Here is a 16,430-nt window from a genome sequence, read left to right as displayed (position 1 = left end):
TTAGGCCCCTTGATCAAACACGGGCCCGGACCCACCAGTGTGGCTCTATCTACAATAATATAACTGTACAAACAGAACCGATAAAAACAAGGGGACATATATGAAAACACAGAAAAAGGCCATACTTGCAAATGGACACAGCCAGGTCAGAAAATGCTGATGAAGGAGTGAGCAGGTGCTTTAAATAATAATAGCCACTCCCACTGGTCTTGAGGGGAGTGGTGTGTGGTGCATGGGATGTGTAGTAAGAAATAATAAATGAATAGTGTGTGTGTGCAAGTGTAATACTATGAGTGAAATATAGGGGGCAGTAATGAGTAAAGTGCCTCAATAGAAATAAAATGGATAATGGGGTGCAAGTGTGTGAAACATGGAGGGATAGTGTGTACGTCATGAGGCACAACGTGTATAGCCAGGTAGAAGCCTATTTGTGACGCCTTGATAGTTCATAGAGCGGGCTACCCTGCTTGCTATGCCAAACAACAACACACCATGCTCTCCCAGCATCAAAGACCCAGCTGTGTCCAAGAGAAGCGAATATATGTAGTAATGAAAAATACCTGGGGTATTAGTAATCATTTTGGCCAAAAGGACGCAAGCTCGCAATCCACGACAAGGATCCCCAGACTTGCGAGTCCCTAACTCCTTAGATGGAACAGAACGTTCCTGATGTACAAACAGAACCGATAAAAACAAGGGGACATATATGAAAACACAGAAAAAGGCCATACTTGCAAATGGACACAGCCAGGTCAGAAAATGCTGATGAAGGAGTGAGCAGGTGCTTTAAATAATAATAGCCACTCCCACTGGTCTTGAGGGGAGTGGTGTGTGGTGCATGGGATGTGTAGTAAGAAATAATAAATGAATAGTGTGTGTGTGCAAGTGTAATACTATGAGTGAAATATAGGGGGCAGTAATGAGTAAAGTGCCTCAATAGAAATAAAATGGATAATGGGGTGCAAGTGTGTGAAACATGGAGGGATAGTGTGTACGTCATGAGGCACAACGTGTATAGCCAGGTAGAAGCCTATTTGTGACGCCTTGATAGTTCATAGAGCGGGCTACCCTGCTTGCTATGCCAAACAACAACACACCATGCTCTCCCAGCATCAAAGACCCAGCTGTGTCCAAGAGAAGCGAATATATGTAGTAATGAAAAATACCTGGGGTATTAGTAATCATTTTGGCCAAAAGGACGCAAGCTCGCAATCCACGACAAGGATCCCCAGACTTGCGAGTCCCTAACTCCTTAGATGGAACAGAACGTTCCTGATGTACAAACAGAACCGATAAAAACAAGGGGACATATATGAAAACACAGAAAAAGGCCATACTTGCAAATGGACACAGCCAGGTCAGAAAATGCTGATGAAGGAGTGAGCAGGTGCTTTAAATAATAATAGCCACTCCCACTGGTCTTGAGGGGAGTGGTGTGTGGTGCATGGGATGTGTAGTAAGAAATAATAAATGAATAGTGTGTGTGTGCAAGTGTAATACTATGAGTGAAATATAGGGGGCAGTAATGAGTAAAGTGCCTCAATAGAAATAAAATGGATAATGGGGTGCAAGTGTGTGAAACATGGAGGGATAGTGTGTACGTCATGAGGCACAACGTGTATAGCCAGGTAGAAGCCTATTTGTGACGCCTTGATAGTTCATAGAGCGGGCTACCCTGCTTGCTATGCCAAACAACAACACACCATGCTCTCCCAGCATCAAAGACCCAGCTGTGTCCAAGAGAAGCGAATATATGTAGTAATGAAAAATACCTGGGGTATTAGTAATCATTTTGGCCAAAAGGACGCAAGCTCGCAATCCACGACAAGGATCCCCAGACTTGCGAGTCCCTAACTCCTTAGATGGAACAGAACGTTCCTGATGTACAAACAGAACCGATAAAAACAAGGGGACATATATGAAAACACAGAAAAAGGCCATACTTGCAAATGGACACAGCCAGGTCAGAAAATGCTGATGAAGGAGTGAGCAGGTGCTTTAAATAATAATAGCCACTCCCACTGGTCTTGAGGGGAGTGGTGTGTGGTGCATGGGATGTGTAGTAAGAAATAATAAATGAATAGTGTGTGTGTGCAAGTGTAATACTATGAGTGAAATATAGGGGGCAGTAATGAGTAAAGTGCCTCAATAGAAATAAAATGGATAATGGGGTGCAAGTGTGTGAAACATGGAGGGATAGTGTGTACGTCATGAGGCACAACGTGTATAGCCAGGTAGAAGCCTATTTGTGACGCCTTGATAGTTCATAGAGCGGGCTACCCTGCTTGCTATGCCAAACAACAACACACCATGCTCTCCCAGCATCAAAGACCCAGCTGTGTCCAAGAGAAGCGAATATATGTAGTAATGAAAAATACCTGGGGTATTAGTAATCATTTTGGCCAAAAGGACGCAAGCTCGCAATCCACGACAAGGATCCCCAGACTTGCGAGTCCCTAACTCCTTAGATGGAACAGAACGTTCCTGATGTACAAACAGAACCGATAAAAACAAGGGGACATATATGAAAACACAGAAAAAGGCCATACTTGCAAATGGACACAGCCAGGTCAGAAAATGCTGATGAAGGAGTGAGCAGGTGCTTTAAATAATAATAGCCACTCCCACTGGTCTTGAGGGGAGTGGTGTGTGGTGCATGGGATGTGTAGTAAGAAATAATAAATGAATAGTGTGTGTGTGCAAGTGTAATACTATGAGTGAAATATAGGGGGCAGTAATGAGTAAAGTGCCTCAATAGAAATAAAATGGATAATGGGGTGCAAGTGTGTGAAACATGGAGGGATAGTGTGTACGTCATGAGGCACAACGTGTATAGCCAGGTAGAAGCCTATTTGTGACGCCTTGATAGTTCATAGAGCGGGCTACCCTGCTTGCTATGCCAAACAACAACACACCATGCTCTCCCAGCATCAAAGACCCAGCTGTGTCCAAGAGAAGCGAATATATGTAGTAATGAAAAATACCTGGGGTATTAGTAATCATTTTGGCCAAAAGGACGCAAGCTCGCAATCCACGACAAGGATCCCCAGACTTGCGAGTCCCTAACTCCTTAGATGGAACAGAACGTTCCTGATGTACAAACAGAACCGATAAAAACAAGGGGACATATATGAAAACACAGAAAAAGGCCATACTTGCAAATGGACACAGCCAGGTCAGAAAATGCTGATGAAGGAGTGAGCAGGTGCTTTAAATAATAATAGCCACTCCCACTGGTCTTGAGGGGAGTGGTGTGTGGTGCATGGGATGTGTAGTAAGAAATAATAAATGAATAGTGTGTGTGTGCAAGTGTAATACTATGAGTGAAATATAGGGGGCAGTAATGAGTAAAGTGCCTCAATAGAAATAAAATGGATAATGGGGTGCAAGTGTGTGAAACATGGAGGGATAGTGTGTACGTCATGAGGCACAACGTGTATAGCCAGGTAGAAGCCTATTTGTGACGCCTTGATAGTTCATAGAGCGGGCTACCCTGCTTGCTATGCCAAACAACAACACACCATGCTCTCCCAGCATCAAAGACCCAGCTGTGTCCAAGAGAAGCGAATATATGTAGTAATGAAAAATACCTGGGGTATTAGTAATCATTTTGGCCAAAAGGACGCAAGCTCGCAATCCACGACAAGGATCCCCAGACTTGCGAGTCCCTAACTCCTTAGATGGAACAGAACGTTCCTGATGTACAAACAGAACCGATAAAAACAAGGGGACATATATGAAAACACAGAAAAAGGCCATACTTGCAAATGGACACAGCCAGGTCAGAAAATGCTGATGAAGGAGTGAGCAGGTGCTTTAAATAATAATAGCCACTCCCACTGGTCTTGAGGGGAGTGGTGTGTGGTGCATGGGATGTGTAGTAAGAAATAATAAATGAATAGTGTGTGTGTGCAAGTGTAATACTATGAGTGAAATATAGGGGGCAGTAATGAGTAAAGTGCCTCAATAGAAATAAAATGGATAATGGGGTGCAAGTGTGTGAAACATGGAGGGATAGTGTGTACGTCATGAGGCACAACGTGTATAGCCAGGTAGAAGCCTATTTGTGACGCCTTGATAGTTCATAGAGCGGGCTACCCTGCTTGCTATGCCAAACAACAACACACCATGCTCTCCCAGCATCAAAGACCCAGCTGTGTCCAAGAGAAGCGAATATATGTAGTAATGAAAAATACCTGGGGTATTAGTAATCATTTTGGCCAAAAGGACGCAAGCTCGCAATCCACGACAAGGATCCCCAGACTTGCGAGTCCCTAACTCCTTAGATGGAACAGAACGTTCCTGATGTACAAACAGAACCGATAAAAACAAGGGGACATATATGAAAACACAGAAAAAGGCCATACTTGCAAATGGACACAGCCAGGTCAGAAAATGCTGATGAAGGAGTGAGCAGGTGCTTTAAATAATAATAGCCACTCCCACTGGTCTTGAGGGGAGTGGTGTGTGGTGCATGGGATGTGTAGTAAGAAATAATAAATGAATAGTGTGTGTGTGCAAGTGTAATACTATGAGTGAAATATAGGGGGCAGTAATGAGTAAAGTGCCTCAATAGAAATAAAATGGATAATGGGGTGCAAGTGTGTGAAACATGGAGGGATAGTGTGTACGTCATGAGGCACAACGTGTATAGCCAGGTAGAAGCCTATTTGTGACGCCTTGATAGTTCATAGAGCGGGCTACCCTGCTTGCTATGCCAAACAACAACACACCATGCTCTCCCAGCATCAAAGACCCAGCTGTGTCCAAGAGAAGCGAATATATGTAGTAATGAAAAATACCTGGGGTATTAGTAATCATTTTGGCCAAAAGGACGCAAGCTCGCAATCCACGACAAGGATCCCCAGACTTGCGAGTCCCTAACTCCTTAGATGGAACAGAACGTTCCTGATGTACAAACAGAACCGATAAAAACAAGGGGACATATATGAAAACACAGAAAAAGGCCATACTTGCAAATGGACACAGCCAGGTCAGAAAATGCTGATGAAGGAGTGAGCAGGTGCTTTAAATAATAATAGCCACTCCCACTGGTCTTGAGGGGAGTGGTGTGTGGTGCATGGGATGTGTAGTAAGAAATAATAAATGAATAGTGTGTGTGTGCAAGTGTAATACTATGAGTGAAATATAGGGGGCAGTAATGAGTAAAGTGCCTCAATAGAAATAAAATGGATAATGGGGTGCAAGTGTGTGAAACATGGAGGGATAGTGTGTACGTCATGAGGCACAACGTGTATAGCCAGGTAGAAGCCTATTTGTGACGCCTTGATAGTTCATAGAGCGGGCTACCCTGCTTGCTATGCCAAACAACAACACACCATGCTCTCCCAGCATCAAAGACCCAGCTGTGTCCAAGAGAAGCGAATATATGTAGTAATGAAAAATACCTGGGGTATTAGTAATCATTTTGGCCAAAAGGACGCAAGCTCGCAATCCACGACAAGGATCCCCAGACTTGCGAGTCCCTAACTCCTTAGATGGAACAGAACGTTCCTGATGTACAAACAGAACCGATAAAAACAAGGGGACATATATGAAAACACAGAAAAAGGCCATACTTGCAAATGGACACAGCCAGGTCAGAAAATGCTGATGAAGGAGTGAGCAGGTGCTTTAAATAATAATAGCCACTCCCACTGGTCTTGAGGGGAGTGGTGTGTGGTGCATGGGATGTGTAGTAAGAAATAATAAATGAATAGTGTGTGTGTGCAAGTGTAATACTATGAGTGAAATATAGGGGGCAGTAATGAGTAAAGTGCCTCAATAGAAATAAAATGGATAATGGGGTGCAAGTGTGTGAAACATGGAGGGATAGTGTGTACGTCATGAGGCACAACGTGTATAGCCAGGTAGAAGCCTATTTGTGACGCCTTGATAGTTCATAGAGCGGGCTACCCTGCTTGCTATGCCAAACAACAACACACCATGCTCTCCCAGCATCAAAGACCCAGCTGTGTCCAAGAGAAGCGAATATATGTAGTAATGAAAAATACCTGGGGTATTAGTAATCATTTTGGCCAAAAGGACGCAAGCTCGCAATCCACGACAAGGATCCCCAGACTTGCGAGTCCCTAACTCCTTAGATGGAACAGAACGTTCCTGATGTACAAACAGAACCGATAAAAACAAGGGGACATATATGAAAACACAGAAAAAGGCCATACTTGCAAATGGACACAGCCAGGTCAGAAAATGCTGATGAAGGAGTGAGCAGGTGCTTTAAATAATAATAGCCACTCCCACTGGTCTTGAGGGGAGTGGTGTGTGGTGCATGGGATGTGTAGTAAGAAATAATAAATGAATAGTGTGTGTGTGCAAGTGTAATACTATGAGTGAAATATAGGGGGCAGTAATGAGTAAAGTGCCTCAATAGAAATAAAATGGATAATGGGGTGCAAGTGTGTGAAACATGGAGGGATAGTGTGTACGTCATGAGGCACAACGTGTATAGCCAGGTAGAAGCCTATTTGTGACGCCTTGATAGTTCATAGAGCGGGCTACCCTGCTTGCTATGCCAAACAACAACACACCATGCTCTCCCAGCATCAAAGACCCAGCTGTGTCCAAGAGAAGCGAATATATGTAGTAATGAAAAATACCTGGGGTATTAGTAATCATTTTGGCCAAAAGGACGCAAGCTCGCAATCCACGACAAGGATCCCCAGACTTGCGAGTCCCTAACTCCTTAGATGGAACAGAACGTTCCTGATGTACAAACAGAACCGATAAAAACAAGGGGACATATATGAAAACACAGAAAAAGGCCATACTTGCAAATGGACACAGCCAGGTCAGAAAATGCTGATGAAGGAGTGAGCAGGTGCTTTAAATAATAATAGCCACTCCCACTGGTCTTGAGGGGAGTGGTGTGTGGTGCATGGGATGTGTAGTAAGAAATAATAAATGAATAGTGTGTGTGTGCAAGTGTAATACTATGAGTGAAATATAGGGGGCAGTAATGAGTAAAGTGCCTCAATAGAAATAAAATGGATAATGGGGTGCAAGTGTGTGAAACATGGAGGGATAGTGTGTACGTCATGAGGCACAACGTGTATAGCCAGGTAGAAGCCTATTTGTGACGCCTTGATAGTTCATAGAGCGGGCTACCCTGCTTGCTATGCCAAACAACAACACACCATGCTCTCCCAGCATCAAAGACCCAGCTGTGTCCAAGAGAAGCGAATATATGTAGTAATGAAAAATACCTGGGGTATTAGTAATCATTTTGGCCAAAAGGACGCAAGCTCGCAATCCACGACAAGGATCCCCAGACTTGCGAGTCCCTAACTCCTTAGATGGAACAGAACGTTCCTGATGTACAAACAGAACCGATAAAAACAAGGGGACATATATGAAAACACAGAAAAAGGCCATACTTGCAAATGGACACAGCCAGGTCAGAAAATGCTGATGAAGGAGTGAGCAGGTGCTTTAAATAATAATAGCCACTCCCACTGGTCTTGAGGGGAGTGGTGTGTGGTGCATGGGATGTGTAGTAAGAAATAATAAATGAATAGTGTGTGTGTGCAAGTGTAATACTATGAGTGAAATATAGGGGGCAGTAATGAGTAAAGTGCCTCAATAGAAATAAAATGGATAATGGGGTGCAAGTGTGTGAAACATGGAGGGATAGTGTGTACGTCATGAGGCACAACGTGTATAGCCAGGTAGAAGCCTATTTGTGACGCCTTGATAGTTCATAGAGCGGGCTACCCTGCTTGCTATGCCAAACAACAACACACCATGCTCTCCCAGCATCAAAGACCCAGCTGTGTCCAAGAGAAGCGAATATATGTAGTAATGAAAAATACCTGGGGTATTAGTAATCATTTTGGCCAAAAGGACGCAAGCTCGCAATCCACGACAAGGATCCCCAGACTTGCGAGTCCCTAACTCCTTAGATGGAACAGAACGTTCCTGATGTACAAACAGAACCGATAAAAACAAGGGGACATATATGAAAACACAGAAAAAGGCCATACTTGCAAATGGACACAGCCAGGTCAGAAAATGCTGATGAAGGAGTGAGCAGGTGCTTTAAATAATAATAGCCACTCCCACTGGTCTTGAGGGGAGTGGTGTGTGGTGCATGGGATGTGTAGTAAGAAATAATAAATGAATAGTGTGTGTGTGCAAGTGTAATACTATGAGTGAAATATAGGGGGCAGTAATGAGTAAAGTGCCTCAATAGAAATAAAATGGATAATGGGGTGCAAGTGTGTGAAACATGGAGGGATAGTGTGTACGTCATGAGGCACAACGTGTATAGCCAGGTAGAAGCCTATTTGTGACGCCTTGATAGTTCATAGAGCGGGCTACCCTGCTTGCTATGCCAAACAACAACACACCATGCTCTCCCAGCATCAAAGACCCAGCTGTGTCCAAGAGAAGCGAATATATGTAGTAATGAAAAATACCTGGGGTATTAGTAATCATTTTGGCCAAAAGGACGCAAGCTCGCAATCCACGACAAGGATCCCCAGACTTGCGAGTCCCTAACTCCTTAGATGGAACAGAACGTTCCTGATGTACAAACAGAACCGATAAAAACAAGGGGACATATATGAAAACACAGAAAAAGGCCATACTTGCAAATGGACACAGCCAGGTCAGAAAATGCTGATGAAGGAGTGAGCAGGTGCTTTAAATAATAATAGCCACTCCCACTGGTCTTGAGGGGAGTGGTGTGTGGTGCATGGGATGTGTAGTAAGAAATAATAAATGAATAGTGTGTGTGTGCAAGTGTAATACTATGAGTGAAATATAGGGGGCAGTAATGAGTAAAGTGCCTCAATAGAAATAAAATGGATAATGGGGTGCAAGTGTGTGAAACATGGAGGGATAGTGTGTACGTCATGAGGCACAACGTGTATAGCCAGGTAGAAGCCTATTTGTGACGCCTTGATAGTTCATAGAGCGGGCTACCCTGCTTGCTATGCCAAACAACAACACACCATGCTCTCCCAGCATCAAAGACCCAGCTGTGTCCAAGAGAAGCGAATATATGTAGTAATGAAAAATACCTGGGGTATTAGTAATCATTTTGGCCAAAAGGACGCAAGCTCGCAATCCACGACAAGGATCCCCAGACTTGCGAGTCCCTAACTCCTTAGATGGAACAGAACGTTCCTGATGTACAAACAGAACCGATAAAAACAAGGGGACATATATGAAAACACAGAAAAAGGCCATACTTGCAAATGGACACAGCCAGGTCAGAAAATGCTGATGAAGGAGTGAGCAGGTGCTTTAAATAATAATAGCCACTCCCACTGGTCTTGAGGGGAGTGGTGTGTGGTGCATGGGATGTGTAGTAAGAAATAATAAATGAATAGTGTGTGTGTGCAAGTGTAATACTATGAGTGAAATATAGGGGGCAGTAATGAGTAAAGTGCCTCAATAGAAATAAAATGGATAATGGGGTGCAAGTGTGTGAAACATGGAGGGATAGTGTGTACGTCATGAGGCACAACGTGTATAGCCAGGTAGAAGCCTATTTGTGACGCCTTGATAGTTCATAGAGCGGGCTACCCTGCTTGCTATGCCAAACAACAACACACCATGCTCTCCCAGCATCAAAGACCCAGCTGTGTCCAAGAGAAGCGAATATATGTAGTAATGAAAAATACCTGGGGTATTAGTAATCATTTTGGCCAAAAGGACGCAAGCTCGCAATCCACGACAAGGATCCCCAGACTTGCGAGTCCCTAACTCCTTAGATGGAACAGAACGTTCCTGATGTACAAACAGAACCGATAAAAACAAGGGGACATATATGAAAACACAGAAAAAGGCCATACTTGCAAATGGACACAGCCAGGTCAGAAAATGCTGATGAAGGAGTGAGCAGGTGCTTTAAATAATAATAGCCACTCCCACTGGTCTTGAGGGGAGTGGTGTGTGGTGCATGGGATGTGTAGTAAGAAATAATAAATGAATAGTGTGTGTGTGCAAGTGTAATACTATGAGTGAAATATAGGGGGCAGTAATGAGTAAAGTGCCTCAATAGAAATAAAATGGATAATGGGGTGCAAGTGTGTGAAACATGGAGGGATAGTGTGTACGTCATGAGGCACAACGTGTATAGCCAGGTAGAAGCCTATTTGTGACGCCTTGATAGTTCATAGAGCGGGCTACCCTGCTTGCTATGCCAAACAACAACACACCATGCTCTCCCAGCATCAAAGACCCAGCTGTGTCCAAGAGAAGCGAATATATGTAGTAATGAAAAATACCTGGGGTATTAGTAATCATTTTGGCCAAAAGGACGCAAGCTCGCAATCCACGACAAGGATCCCCAGACTTGCGAGTCCCTAACTCCTTAGATGGAACAGAACGTTCCTGATGTACAAACAGAACCGATAAAAACAAGGGGACATATATGAAAACACAGAAAAAGGCCATACTTGCAAATGGACACAGCCAGGTCAGAAAATGCTGATGAAGGAGTGAGCAGGTGCTTTAAATAATAATAGCCACTCCCACTGGTCTTGAGGGGAGTGGTGTGTGGTGCATGGGATGTGTAGTAAGAAATAATAAATGAATAGTGTGTGTGTGCAAGTGTAATACTATGAGTGAAATATAGGGGGCAGTAATGAGTAAAGTGCCTCAATAGAAATAAAATGGATAATGGGGTGCAAGTGTGTGAAACATGGAGGGATAGTGTGTACGTCATGAGGCACAACGTGTATAGCCAGGTAGAAGCCTATTTGTGACGCCTTGATAGTTCATAGAGCGGGCTACCCTGCTTGCTATGCCAAACAACAACACACCATGCTCTCCCAGCATCAAAGACCCAGCTGTGTCCAAGAGAAGCGAATATATGTAGTAATGAAAAATACCTGGGGTATTAGTAATCATTTTGGCCAAAAGGACGCAAGCTCGCAATCCACGACAAGGATCCCCAGACTTGCGAGTCCCTAACTCCTTAGATGGAACAGAACGTTCCTGATGTACAAACAGAACCGATAAAAACAAGGGGACATATATGAAAACACAGAAAAAGGCCATACTTGCAAATGGACACAGCCAGGTCAGAAAATGCTGATGAAGGAGTGAGCAGGTGCTTTAAATAATAATAGCCACTCCCACTGGTCTTGAGGGGAGTGGTGTGTGGTGCATGGGATGTGTAGTAAGAAATAATAAATGAATAGTGTGTGTGTGCAAGTGTAATACTATGAGTGAAATATAGGGGGCAGTAATGAGTAAAGTGCCTCAATAGAAATAAAATGGATAATGGGGTGCAAGTGTGTGAAACATGGAGGGATAGTGTGTACGTCATGAGGCACAACGTGTATAGCCAGGTAGAAGCCTATTTGTGACGCCTTGATAGTTCATAGAGCGGGCTACCCTGCTTGCTATGCCAAACAACAACACACCATGCTCTCCCAGCATCAAAGACCCAGCTGTGTCCAAGAGAAGCGAATATATGTAGTAATGAAAAATACCTGGGGTATTAGTAATCATTTTGGCCAAAAGGACGCAAGTCTGGGGATCCTTGTCGTGGATTGCGAGCTTGCGTCCTTTTGGCCAAAATGATTACTAATACCCCAGGTATTTTTCATTACTACATATATTCGCTTCTCTTGGACACAGCTGGGTCTTTGATGCTGGGAGAGCATGGTGTGTTGTTGTTTGGCATAGCAAGCAGGGTAGCCCGCTCTATGAACTATCAAGGCGTCACAAATAGGCTTCTACCTGGCTATACACGTTGTGCCTCATGACGTACACACTATCCCTCCATGTTTCACACACTTGCACCCCATTATCCATTTTATTTCTATTGAGGCACTTTACTCATTACTGCCCCCTATATTTCACTCATAGTATTACACTTGCACACACACACTATTCATTTATTATTTCTTACTACACATCCCATGCACCACACACCACTCCCCTCAAGACCAGTGGGAGTGGCTATTATTATTTAAAGCACCTGCTCACTCCTTCATCAGCATTTTCTGACCTGGCTGTGTCCATTTGCAAGTATGGCCTTTTTCTGTGTTTTAATAATATAACTGTCACATATCAGGAACAAGAAACCATCATGGCCCCTGCTGTTTCCAAGCTGTGGTTCTGATTACGCTACACTAGATACTTTAGCTAAACAGATTTAGCTCTTTGTCAGGTACATCAGCCCCGAGGTCCTCTTCTTTATTGAGTGATGAATAACCTTATTTTATCTTAGCAACAAGCAGGGAACTTGGAGAACATGAAACAAATGATGGTTTTAAAGGTCTTCACAATCATTTAATTTGATCAGCTAGAACCAAATAGGTGGTTGAATGATTACTTAATAAATGTTGCGGCCATTTCAGCCCAGACATGACGATGCTGTTGGTGCCGTAAAACATGGCTCTGAAGGAGAAATAGTTCTCATTAAAACAATATATGCTGGGACATGTGTTAAAAAACCTTTTAGCACACAATGAAATGTTAAATAGCATTGCAAATACAGTTATCACTATTGAAAAGGATATTCATTGTAATACTTCATAAATTGCACACTTTTACAAATGTTGTATAGTGTGTTGTAACAGGTGTAGCAGACTTCATTAGGATATCACTGTAGTTTTACATAGGACAAAATGTAAACTAGCACTACTTTCTTTACTTGGGTATTCCAATGCATAAGCAAAGAATCACAAAGAGTTAAATTACAAATTCAGCTCTACTATAACTGTAGTTACCAAACACACAATCCTTGGAACATACATATATATGTGTGTGTACATGCGTTTAGATAGCTATTTAAAGTGTTTACTGCGCTACTGAATCCAAGGACGTACATACCATAAAGGCAGACCATACAGCTGCTATGGGGCCATTAGAAAGAGGGGCTCATCCCTGGTTGATAACGTAGGGTCTCATGGGAAGAGTGTGGAAGCAAACCCCAGACCCTTCTATCCTGGGTGACAAAAGCCAGGTCCATAATAGGCGCCTATTTTGATCTTTTGCTAGAAGGCCCCATCTCTTCTATGTACCCCACCGACTGTGTCACAATATAGCAAAGAGTGATACTCAATGGATAATGTCTTAACAAAAACAATAAAATAAAAAAACTAATAACAGATAATAAATGAACTGAAAGAAAAATGAATTTGATAGTAGATGTAGATGAGTACTGAGGTGGTAATACAATGAAGAGAACTTACCTTTTATACTAAAATTTTTACAATTTTTGATTGTGGTACCTACGAGTCTTTGTTGCTGTTGTGTCCTTCGCTCAATTGGTTTGTCATTTATACTGTAGTGTACCTATAATTTTCCACATCTGGACACAGCTGTCATCATTGGAGTGTGGGTACTGAGACCATATGAAGTCAATAGAACAAAAGGGCTGTGGCTTTGCTGCGCACAGTGCCGCTCTGGCTCCTGGCTTTGGCTTCATTTGAGCGAGATGAAGAGCTGCCTAGCATTACAGTAGGGATTTTAATGGGGACGACTTTTAAACATTAGTCATTCTAGAGTTCAGCTTCTTGTGGTAAGTCTAGATTCACTAACCCCTGGCGGAACTGTTGAGGGAATTTGCATCGGGCCATTAATTTCCCCTGTTCTGCCGCCTGTAGCATTACATGGCGGCCATTAAAAGTAATTGCTGACCATGTAATGCAGGAATGGGTCGAGTCTACTAGAAAGGAGCTGCTTTTACAGAGCGCCTCTCCAGTCTGACTTATAGAAAGGGATCCCGAGTAGGGGATCCTCTCTATGACATCAATATTCCCTAATAGGGTATATGTAAAGAGGCTGAATTAAAGAGACTCCTTTAAGTAGTCAAATGTGAACGCTACTCAGCTGACTACCACAGCCCCTACATTTTGGTGACTGGTGAGGGTCTCAACACCCAGATCACACAGATGTCAGCATTTTACATATTACAAGTTATGTGAAATTATAGATATAATTTTATTTGAACTGTGACCATATACTGTGCTTGTCCACCTACATTTATATGCAGTTCTGTGTGTCCCTTTATGTCTTGCATTCTTGAATCTGTACATTTTATAATGACATGTTCATGATTTCAGTGATAGTAACGCACTAAAGACATATACTTGTTGTAATTCCTTATTATCCAGCGTTTGTATCTTTGTAGAGCTACATAAGACACTATAGCCTGGGAAATTCTGATCTTTATTTATGTGCAAATGTTATTATTATTAGTTTATAAATAAAGATCATCTACTTGGACGTGGTGTCCAAAGCTCACATAGAGCTCCGCCCACATAGTGCTCCGCCCACATCCAAACCACCAGTTAGCTCCGCCCACAGCCAGAAGATTGAGGAAGGTGATGTGAGTGATCAGTGGCGTAGCTATAATGCCCCCCCCCTCCCATACACAGTATAATCCCCCATCTTCCTCCCATACACAGTATAATGCCCCCATATGTACGGACCAAATAGAAAAATAATAACATACATACTTACCTATCCCCGTTCCCCCACCGGGGGGGGGGGAGGATCCTTCTCCTCTTCCGGTCTGTGAGTGACGCTGTGCAGACAGGTGCGATAACATCACTACATCGCGCCTGCCTTCGCCGAGCCACTCACATCACACTGAGCACAGTGCAGAGGAGGCAAAGGATCCTCCACCCGTCGTGGTAACGGGGATAGGTAAGTATGTATGTTATTATTTTTCGTTTTCGTCCGTACATATGGTGGCATTATACTGTGTATGGGAGGGAGGGGGGCATTATACAGTGTATGGGAGGGAGGGGGCATTATACTGTGTATGGGAGGCAAGGGGGCATGATACTGTGTATGGGAGGGAGGGGGGCATGATACTGTGTATGGGAGGGGGGCATTATACTGTATATGGGAGGGAGGGGGCATTATACTGTGTATGAGAGAGGGCATTATACTGTGGGGGCAGATATGGGGAGCATTATGCTGTGTGGGGGCAGCTATGGGGAGCATTAAGCTGTGTGGGGGCCGCTATGGGGGGCATTATACTGTGTGGGGGAAGCTATGGGGGGCATTATACTGTGTGGGGCAGCTGTGAGGGGCATTATACTGTGGGGGCAGCTATGAGGGGCATTATGCTGTGGGAGTATCTGATATGGGGGGCATTATACTGTGAGGGGGCAGCTATGGGGGGCATTATACTGTATGGGGCAGCTATAGGGAGCATTATACTATGTGGGGGCAGCTATGGGGGCATTATACGGTGTGGGGGCAGCTATGGGGAGCATATATATATATATATATATATATATATATATTAACAGACCACTGCATTTCTTTTGCTAGCAAACCTGTGTAACGGGTTTTCTATACTAGTATATTTATAAAAGATTCTAAATGTGCATTTTGTGACTGTATTGTATGTTTGCTTGCTTACTAGTTACAATCACAGGACTATATGTTAACACCTATCTATAATGTAGACTGTTTATTTTCAGGAACCAGCTACATGCCACATCATTTGCTCAACATCAGAGGTTTTAACTGCGCTGTATGTGAAAATATTGGCCACACTCAGGTCGACAAGATGATTTTGAATATCCTACTGAGTAAAGGAGTTTGGAGATAGCCAGAGGATCACATCTGCCTGAATCCTCAAGACGGAAAATCTGAACTAAAGGCAAGTGTTACTAATAATTCATTTTCTTAAAACATTACTAAACAAGTGATTACACAGAGAATAAGAATGTGCAAAACAGACCCAAAGAATCCATTATGTGAACCAGGACATATATATATGTTATAAAATAATTGCACTGTCACATCAAACAATTGCACATAGTTGCATAGTTGATAAGGTTGAAAAAATACATCAAGTTCAACCTATAATCCTACCATGTTAATCCAGAGGAAGGCAAAACCCCCATGAGGTTGACGCCAGTTGCCTCATTAGGGAAAAATTCCTCCCTGACTCCAAATATGCAATCAGAATAAATCCCTGGATCAACGTCCCATCTCCAGAATCTAGTTCTCATAACCTTAAACTTATTCAAACAATCAACCATCACAACATCCTGTGGCAGAAAGTTCCATAGTCTCACTGCTCTTACAGTAAAGAATCCCCATCTGTGTCGGTGGTGAAACCTTTTTTCCTCTAGACATAGAGGATGCCCCCTTGTCCTTGTAACAGGCCTAGGGGTAAAAATATAATTAGAAAGATCTCTGTACTGTCCAGTTATATATTTGTACACTGTAATTAGATCGCCCCTAAGCTGTCTTTTTCTAAACTGAATAGCCCCAAGTTTGATAGTCTTTCTTTGTACTGCAATCCTCCCATTCCCTTAATTACCTTGGTCGGCCTTCTTTGCATCCGTTCTAGTTCAGCCATGTCCTTCTTATACACAGGTGCCCAAAATTGTACACAATATTCCATGTATGGTCTGACTAGTGATTTGTATAGAGGCAAAACTACTGTATGTTCTTGTCATGAACATCTATGTCTC

At 43.1% G+C, this 16,430-nt stretch overlaps 1 long non-coding RNA gene across 1 annotated transcript in view; it reads left to right on the top strand.

The window, feature by feature from the left end:
- LOC142661463 (uncharacterized) overlaps positions 1 to 15,601 on the top strand; it is a 307,735-nt gene extending 292,134 nt beyond the window's left edge. Inside the window, exon 3 of the long non-coding RNA XR_012850738.1 lies at positions 15,426 to 15,601. This is a non-coding gene — a long non-coding RNA (uncharacterized LOC142661463). The remainder of the gene's footprint in view (positions 1 to 15,425) is intronic.
- Positions 15,602 to 16,430: the final 829 nt, after the last annotated feature.

The sequence above is a fragment of the Rhinoderma darwinii genome, chromosome 10 (assembly GCF_050947455.1).
Source record: "Rhinoderma darwinii isolate aRhiDar2 chromosome 10, aRhiDar2.hap1, whole genome shotgun sequence".
Taxonomy (NCBI): Eukaryota; Metazoa; Chordata; class Amphibia; order Anura; family Rhinodermatidae; genus Rhinoderma; species Rhinoderma darwinii.
This window is presented reverse-complemented; position numbering and strand designations above follow the sequence as displayed.